Source organism: Macadamia integrifolia, chromosome 2 (genome assembly GCF_013358625.1).
Source record: "Macadamia integrifolia cultivar HAES 741 chromosome 2, SCU_Mint_v3, whole genome shotgun sequence".
NCBI classification, from domain to species: Eukaryota; Viridiplantae; Streptophyta; class Magnoliopsida; order Proteales; family Proteaceae; genus Macadamia; species Macadamia integrifolia.
This window is the reverse complement of record NC_056558.1, coordinates 6700779-6709734: the sequence shown is the minus strand read 5'-3', so window position 1 is coordinate 6709734 and position 8956 is coordinate 6700779. Positions and strand designations below refer to the sequence as shown.

The window sequence follows — 8956 nt, the reverse complement described above, 5'->3', positions numbered from 1 at the left end:
ATTTGTTTCTTCCCTAACCTGCACCTCCTCACCAAGAGAAGCTTCCTTAATTGATTCCTCCCCCACATGATCTAATCCCAAGTTACCCAAAGTGTGCAGAATGGACTGAGGATTTGTGTCAATTAAATCAATTAAAATCTCTCCTTCCTCCACATTGGGTAACCGAGAAACGTCATTTATAGGAGTTGATACACCTGTCTCCCCTCTTTCAGCACTAGGAGAGATATGAGAGGCAATATTCAAATTCAAATTGGAATTTGAAATATTGTGATCATCTCTTTCCAAAAAATGCATGGCACGACCAGGTGAGTTACTCGTTACCAAGTTGACTCTATCTTCTCCATACACTGCTCCTGGGATCCTAATCTTGTCCAAAGTGTTCCGACGTTCATCATAGGCCTTCTTCTCTCGGCAATCTTTCAGTTGGTGCCCCCTTTTTTTTTTTTTGTAGAAACCACATATCCCCAATCAGTCCTCATAGATCAATTGTTGCTTGAAAACAAATAAGTTCGCAGTCCCAGGTTGTCTGTGTTCCACTTGAATTTCTTCAGGTCTTAGGGCCGCCACCTCCATCTCCACCAAAACCCAAGCAAAATTTCCATATATTACATTCCTGGTGCATTGGTCAAGCCCAACTGGCCTCCCTACCACCTTTGCCATGGTTAGTAATACCTTCTCGTGCCAATATTCCAGTGGTAGATCAGGGAAACGCACCCAAACTAGGGCCTTATTGATCATTTTTTCATGTATGTTGAAGTCTGGATGCCATCTTTGAAACCTGAGAAACTAATTTCCCATCGGACTTCGTCTCCACATCAGAGCCATATCTTCTTCTGATTCAAACTGAAAAATTGTGAAGCCCTTGTCCATGGGCATCATCTTCATTGTATCCTTGAGTCTCCACCTCTCACGAGCTTCTTTGCGAACATCATCCAAGGAAAGCAACCGAAAATTAAGCCGGCCGATCAGGGCAAACTGATACCTGTTTAAATGATCCTCGTATGCCTCTTGGGGGATGATCACCTTGGTTGAGTCTTCTACATGAACTGGATCTGGCAGATCATCCACCATTGACAGACTATTACCCACTACATTAGCATATGATTTTGGAATAGGATTCTCAGGAGAAACCCTTTTTCAGATTCTTTAGTACCATCACCAACTATGGAGGCAAAAGATTTATTCGCTGTAAGGGAAGGATCCTTTCCCCCATCAGAAGTAGCCTGCTCCAAGGATGACGGAGGCTTCCAAAAGTCTGTTAACCGGAGTTGCCTTCCCTGATCCGACGGGAGGCCACCTCCAGGATCGTCCCCTGTGTGCATGAGAGGGCCTTCAGACATGTTCATCTCTGTCGCTCTCAAGTCTCAAGAGGCATTTTCAATTGGGGGACTTCAAATACTTAATACACTCACATTAACTGGGAATAGATTCATAGGGCCAATCCCTTCTTCTCTTGGAAACTTGACACTCTTGATTGAACTCTCTTTATTTGAGAATCACTTGCAAGGAAAAATACCTTCAAGTCTTGGAATCGTAAATCTTTGTTACGCGTGTACCATTTCGATAAAATTTTTAATGGTAGCATCCCAAGAGAGGTATTTGCTCTTTCCACATTAATAGAGTTAAACTTGAGTAGAAATTCTTTCTTTGGTTCCTTTCCTTTGGAAGTGGGTGTATTGGAAAATCTTGGAATCCTAAATGTTTCTGAGAACATGTTGTCGGGGGGAAATTCCTAGCATCCTTGGTGCTTGTACAAACCTAGAGCATCTTTTTATGGAGGGAAATTTATTTCAAGGATCTATTCCATTGTCTATGCAGTCTCTAAGAGGTCTTCAAGATTTAGATCTTTCACACAACAATATTTCTGGTTTTATTCCAAAATATTTGGATACATTTAATTTTTTACAAAAGTTAAATTTATCATTTAATCATTTGGAGGGTGAAGTACCAACAGATGGAGTCTTTCGAAATTTGAGTGTAGTTTCAGTCATTGGAAACAATAAGCTTTGTGGAGGTATACCATAACTTCATTTGCCAGCATGTCAAACTCAAAAATCAAAAGAAGATGACAGGCCTCATGGTTTCAAGTTGATAGGCATCCTATGTGGTTTTGGGAGCTTTCTATGTTTGATTTTTGGGACTCTTTTTTTCATTATCTACCAGAGAAGAAAAGAAAAGAAAGAGTCCACTTTCCTTTTGATAGAGGGTCATCATTTTAATATCTCTTATGCCCAACTCTTGAAAGCAACCGATAAGTTTTCTTCTACAAATTTGATTGGAGTGGGGATTTTTGGTTCTGTGTACAAAGGAGTTCTCAATCATGGGGAAACTATTGTTGCAATAAAGGTCCTTAACATTAGACAAAGAGGTGCTTCTAAGTGTTTCATGATTGAATGTGAATCCTTGAGAAACATCCAACATCATAATCTTGTAAGAATCTTAACATCTTTCTCAAGTATAGGATTTGAAGGCAATGAGTTTAAGGTTTTAGTTTATGAGTTCATGCCTAGTGGGAATTTGGAGAGGTGGTTACATCCACATGCAAATGGCATACAAGATGAAAAAAGACATTTAAATCTTGTTCAAAGATTGAATATTGCCATTGATATGGCAACATCAATGGATTATCTTCACCACCATTGTCATACGCAAATTATTCATTGTGATCTAAAGCCAAGCAATATTCTTCTCGATGGTGATTTGACTGCACATTTGGGTGATTCGGGATATCAAGAATTCTTTCAGTATCCACAAATAGATCTCAAAATCACACAAGCTCAATCGGAATAAAGGGATCCATTGGATATATTGCACCAAGTGAGTACCTCTTTCATTGATTTAGTAATTTTTTTCCACTTCTTTTGAAAGTTGTGATTGAGCTTACCTTAGTATTATGCTTATGATATTTGTCTTACCTATTCCACCGCAAACCTTAAAGTTACTTTATTTCAATGTCATATTATTCTTCTAGTTGATTTACCAAAAAATAGTTATTCTTCTAGTTGAGACCAATAAATTCTGCTCCTATTTTCACTAGTTATAAGAATACTAACCTAAGAAAGATAACTTCTAGAGGATGGTGCTGGTGCTGGTGCTGGTGCTGGTGCTGGTGCTGATGTTTCAACATATGGTGATGTCTATAGTTATGGGATTCTCTTGCCAGAGATGTTTACAATGAAGCGACCTACTTATGAAATGTTCAAAGATAATTTTAATCTTCACTGTTGGGCTGAGAAGGCTTTGAATGATGGAGTGATGGCGATCGTTGACCCATCACTTCTCTCGATAGAAGAAGATGAAAATGAGGCAACAATTGTAAGCCACATCACTGAAAGTAGAACGTGCATGAAGGATAGAGTGTCAGAGTGCCTTAATTTAGTTATCAAAATTGGAGTTGCCTGCTCAGTTGAATCACCATGGAATCGAATGGACATAAATGATGTGGTCAAAGAGCTACATCGGACCAAGGACATTTATCTTGGGGTTGGCACTCATGAAGGAAGATGAGTTATAATAAGGGCTATAAACAGCTGTATGCTATCACTCAATTAATTATGTTTTTAATCATAATAATTGGGACAAAATAAACATGGTATGGATTTTTTTGGGGGGCGGGGGTGTTGGCACTCACAGTGTTCTTGGTTTCTATGAATTCCAACAGATGATGGCTTAATCCTGTAAATGTTTGTATCTGTTCTATGCATTTTGTATGTGTGTGGGTGTGTTTAGATTCGTGCCATTGTTAGTATGTGCATGCAAAGGTTACATACACAACAACAATAAAGTTTGATGTAGTTGGCAATCTTGCCACTGTTTATATTTTCTCTTTTTCTTTTAATACAAATGACTTTTTAGCGAAAAAAGTGTCATGGGCTATTAAAGTCCCTAAAGCTTGTTTCCAGCTCAACCCTCCAGTTCTATGGTTGTGTTACAATGTGATGGAGCCTTAAATAATGGTAGAGCTTCATATGGTGGTTTGATTTGTCATGCTAGCGGTGAGCCTATTCTTGCTTATGCAAGGGAAGGGGGAGATCTTTCAATTCTGAGTATGAAAACTTCTTGCTATTTGTAGGGGGATCTCTCTATGTTTGGAGAGAGATCGCTTCCTTGAGGTTGCAATTTGGTTGGATTCTATGTTGGTAGTGGAAAAAATTGTAAGATTCTGGCCACTTGGAGTGTGAAAATTCTTAAAAACTATGTCATGCTCTTAATGCGACAGCTTGTTCGTAGAGAGATTAAACATGTGTGGAGGGAGGTGGACAAGCTAGCAAAACACGCAGCAGTCACTCGTATTTCAAACACCTGGGATGCTACTCCAGTTTTTGTTTCTTTTGATTTAGAATGTGATTTATGGCATAGACCTCGTTATAGGTTTATATAATTTCTTTATTTTCTGGTTGAGATTTATGTAACCTCGTGAGCCTAATTTTCATTTTGACTAATAATATCCTCATGGGCCTTCAACAAAGTCGAATGGTATAGTTGATTCAAATAACCAACTGCAACTATATTGGACATTAGTGAATTATTTGTAGTTTTTTTTTTTTTTTTTTTTTTTTTTTTTTTTAAGGTTTTTGTGTTATTAGCATTATATTCCTTGGCCCTTAAACTAAGTCCTAGGTAAGCAATCAAATGTTTCATCTTGTTTTCAACATAAAGACTAGGTGAACTATGTATAGGGAAGTATCAAAGTTAATGATGGGTCGGAGACAATAGATGTAGGGAAAGATTATCTGAAAGGAAAAATTACGAGAGAGAAGCTCTGAGGCGGTGGAAAACAATTATGCGGGAGATATACTTTACCCCCATGGGGACCGGTCGCTAGATAGGGGTAAACAACAAAAAATTACAGATTTTTGGTCGATTGCACAAAGGGACCATCCCCTCCACGAACCTGTGGAGGACCCTGGTGTACTGCATGAGGCAGGAATAGACTCAGACGGTTCTACGGCGTCAGAGAGTGAGACGCAGCTTAGGGTGGAGGCTACCATTGAGGCACTACCTGCAACCAGGGATGTTGGGAGTGGCCCGAGGAAGAACTCTTATGCTACGGTGACTAAGAGGTCCTTGTCAAACATCGAAAACCTACCTGATCCGATTCATGCAGGGCCCCTCACCAAGGTAGTAATTCCTCAAGAGGCATACGAGGAGAAGCTGCAAAGCTTTAACTTTGCGCTGATCGGAAGAGTCAACTTCCGATTTGTATCGATGAATGATGTGCGGAGTGCTGCTAAGGAAACCTGGAACCTGAAAGGTAGAGTAAATTTCGTCCCCTTGGGAAAAAGGCTTTATTCTGTTTCGATTTGAAATTGAAGGGGATATGTCTTCTATGTGGAAACGAGGCCCAGTTAAGGTGAAAAGACAGATCATTCGCTTCCAGCAATGGCACCTAGAGTTTAGTATTCACGATGACCATACCCAAACTAAGTTGGTGTGGATACGCTACCCTAAGCTGCTGATGGAATACTGGCACGAAAGAATTCTATTATCATTGGCTAAGGTCTCCAGGCGCCCTGTGGAGATTGATCGTAGGATGATGAATGCCACTATGGATAGCTACGCGAATGTTCTAGTAGAAGTGGACCTAGGTGGGTCTTGAGTGGAGGAGATCCAGGTGGAGAGAAGGCAAAGGGAACAGACACCCTATTCTAGTTTAAGCAGCGAATTATCTATAAAGATGACATTGGAAGGTGCTCGTTTTGCAAAAAAATGGGTCACTCTATCAATCAATGCAAGGAGAAAAAAAGCAAGGAGAGGAACGATGAGGGATTGAAGGGAGATGAGAATCTGAACAAGGGCGGCCGTGGCCAGACAGAGGAGGGGTGGATCTCGCCGGTGGAAAACTCAGATGCTCCTAGTGATCTTGGAAGGCCCCAATTGGCAGGGAATATCTCGCCTCACTCTTTTAAGGAAAATACCATAAATAGAGGTAATCCTCCAGCGATGGGAGACTCCCCTCCTATTTTGGAAGGTCAACTGGACAGCTTGATCCAAGAAGATTTGGAGATCATTCTCCCATTATCTCACGCCCCAATTATGGTGGATAATCCACTCGGTGAAGGTGGATATGGATATGGATCAGATCCAGCCGAATTTAAATACTTCTCCTCTGAGAAGGAATCGCAGGCCTCTGAGGAAGTAAACACAATCCTGCAGAAGGTTGCAGAGCCGACCATGCTAGGGGTGCCTAAGAATGTAGGAAGAGAGAAGGTGCAACGTAAATTACGACCCTGTAAAAATAGGGTGTCGTATGCCGGTGGTCACGGAGGAAGATCACAAGCTAGAGGCGGCAAGAGTGGGAGAACCTAAGAATAGGGTGATGAGGACCATATTGTATTAGGCATGGCGTCATCTCAATATATAGGAGGTAAGATGGTCATTTAGCACCAAGAGGTTGCTGACTTGGATAATGCTATATGCAAGGCAGAGGGAGTGCTAAGAAGAAAAGGGAAGGTAATCGTAGCGATGGGGCAGGCTTCAAAGTCTGATCGTCAGGCTGCACTCCATATGTGATTTTATGAAGATTATATTCTAGAATATCAGAGGAACGCAGAGGGCGATCGGTAAGCGTGCCTTGAGTGATATTATAAAAAAGGATCCTGATCTTCTTTGTATTGCAGAGCCAATGATTGCTGTGAGTGCTTTCGCAAATTTATTTTTTAATAACTTGGGATTTCATAGTGATGTTATTTATAATAATAATAGAGCTAGCAGAGTCTCTAACTTATGGATTTTGTGGAAACATAATTTGGGAGTGCCTGTGGCTACCTCTGATTCTGAGAAACACATTACAATCTCCATGACTTGGGGCCTCCATCGGATCCAGGTGACCTTTGTGCATGCCAGTAGCTTCAGAGCAGAGAGGAGATATTTACGGACGAGTCTGGCGGTTGATTCCCCTTTGGTTCCTACCCCGTGGGCACTGATGGATGACTTCAATGCCACTTTCCATTCCCATGAAAAACTTGGTCCAAAGAATTTTAGTCTGGGCTCAGCTGCGGAATTTGGTACCATGGTAGATGCGTGTTCATTGTCTCAAGTTCCTTTGATTGACAGGAAATTCACCTGGACAATCAATCGGCGCCGTGGGAATGTTAGTGCAGTTTTGGACAGAAGCTTTTGTAATGAAGACTGGCTAGATTGCTTTCAGGACTATTCCCAACATGTTCTTCAACGCATTGGCTCCGATCATGTCCCCTTGATGCATATTTCGGAATCTAGTCAGAGGCCTAGTAACTATCCATTTAGATTTCACCAGTTCTGGATGGAACATGAAGACTTTGATAGAGTGGTGGAGAATACCTGGACGGAATGGATTTCGGGAGCTCCAATTTTTGTTCTTGTCAATAAGCTTAAAAAGCTTAAAGAAGTTCACAGAAAGCTGGGCGAGGTTTGCTTTTCGTCATCTGGATAGGGCGCTGGAAGAGACAAAGATGGGTTTACGCAAATCTAGGATCAGATTGATACAGATGGTATGGATGATCAGCTTTATGCCTTGGAGGCCGATGCCAAGACTACCCTGCTTAAGGCCATGGAAAATCATGAAAAAATGTGGGTTGGAAAAGCAAGAATTAGATGGTTGAAATTTGGTGATAGAAACTCCAAATTCTTCCATCTCTCTACTAAAATGAGGAGGAATAAGAACACGATTAGATCTCTTAAGAAGCAATACGGATCCATGGTTGAAGATTTAAACCAAATGGGAAATTACATAGTAGACTTCTATGAGACCTTTCATAAAGCTGTCCCGACTGTGCAGCATGAGGAATTGCTGGATAACATCCCCTTGATTCTAAACTAAGCTGATTGCTACCACCTCGATGTTCTTCTTGGCGATGCAGAGATAAAAAGAGCTGTGTGGGAGCTTAACCCGGACAACTCGCCTGGTCCTGATGGTTTCCCTAGGGCCTTCTTTAGAAGATGCTAGCACATTGTGGAGAAAGAAGTTAGCAACGCGGTTAGATATTTTTTCAGCTCGAGTTTCATGCCTAAGGGGGTCAATAACAATTTCCTTGTGTTGATTCCAAAGGTAGATGGGGCTGATAATTTGGGTAATTTCCACCCCCTGTGAATGGGAAACTTCTTCTGCAAAATTATTTCAAAGGTGATGGCATTGCGGCTGGAGTTGCTTCTTCCCAGACTGAACTCTGAAGAGCAAGGCGCTTTCCAAAAGGGAAAGATGATCCATGACAATATTAGTGTGGCGTTAGAGATTACGAACTTGATGTTTTCGTCCACTAGGGGAGGGGGCCTGGGCTTAAAAATTGACATTAGAAAAGCATATGACACAATTTCCTGGAATTTTATTTTTCAAGTCATGTGTAGATTCAATTTTTCTGAGAGATGGATCGGATGGCTCCAACAAATCCTGATATCTACTAAGATACCAATTCTTGTTAATGGAGGGCCGCAGGGTTTCTTTGATGTGGAGCGCAGTCTGAGACAAGGTGATCCGATATCGCCGATGCTGTTTATAATCGCAGAAGTTCTATCTCGTGGGTTGAAGAGTGATCCAAACGAATCAGATGAAACCAATCCATAGCCCAAGAGGCGCTGAGACCCTGGGGCATATCTTGTTTGTTGATGACATCTTTATATTCACCAACGCTTCCTAGAGGTATGTCAATAATCTAAAATATTTTCTGACAAAATATCAAGAGTTCTTAGGTCAATGCATCAATTTTGAAAAAAACAAGCTCTTCCTCAGAAAGATTGCCCCAGCTAGGAAGCAGACTATCTTTAATATTCTGGGAATTCAGAGCTGCAACTTCCCTACAAAATATTTAGGGATTGAAATCTTTAAGGGGAGAATAAAAAAGAATGCTCTGATGCCTGTGATGGACAAAGTGAAGAAGCACCTTGCAGGGTGGAAGGGTAAGCTCCTTTCAATGGTGGGAAGAACTGAGCTAGTCAGATCTGTGATCTCTAGCATTCCTACTCACAATTTCGCGGTATA

At 41.1% G+C, this 8956-nt stretch overlaps 1 pseudogene; it reads left to right on the top strand.

The window, feature by feature from the left end:
- Positions 1-1338: 1338 nt before the first annotated feature.
- On the top strand, positions 1339-3507 carry LOC122056959 (annotated as a pseudogene).
- Positions 3508-8956: the final 5449 nt, after the last annotated feature.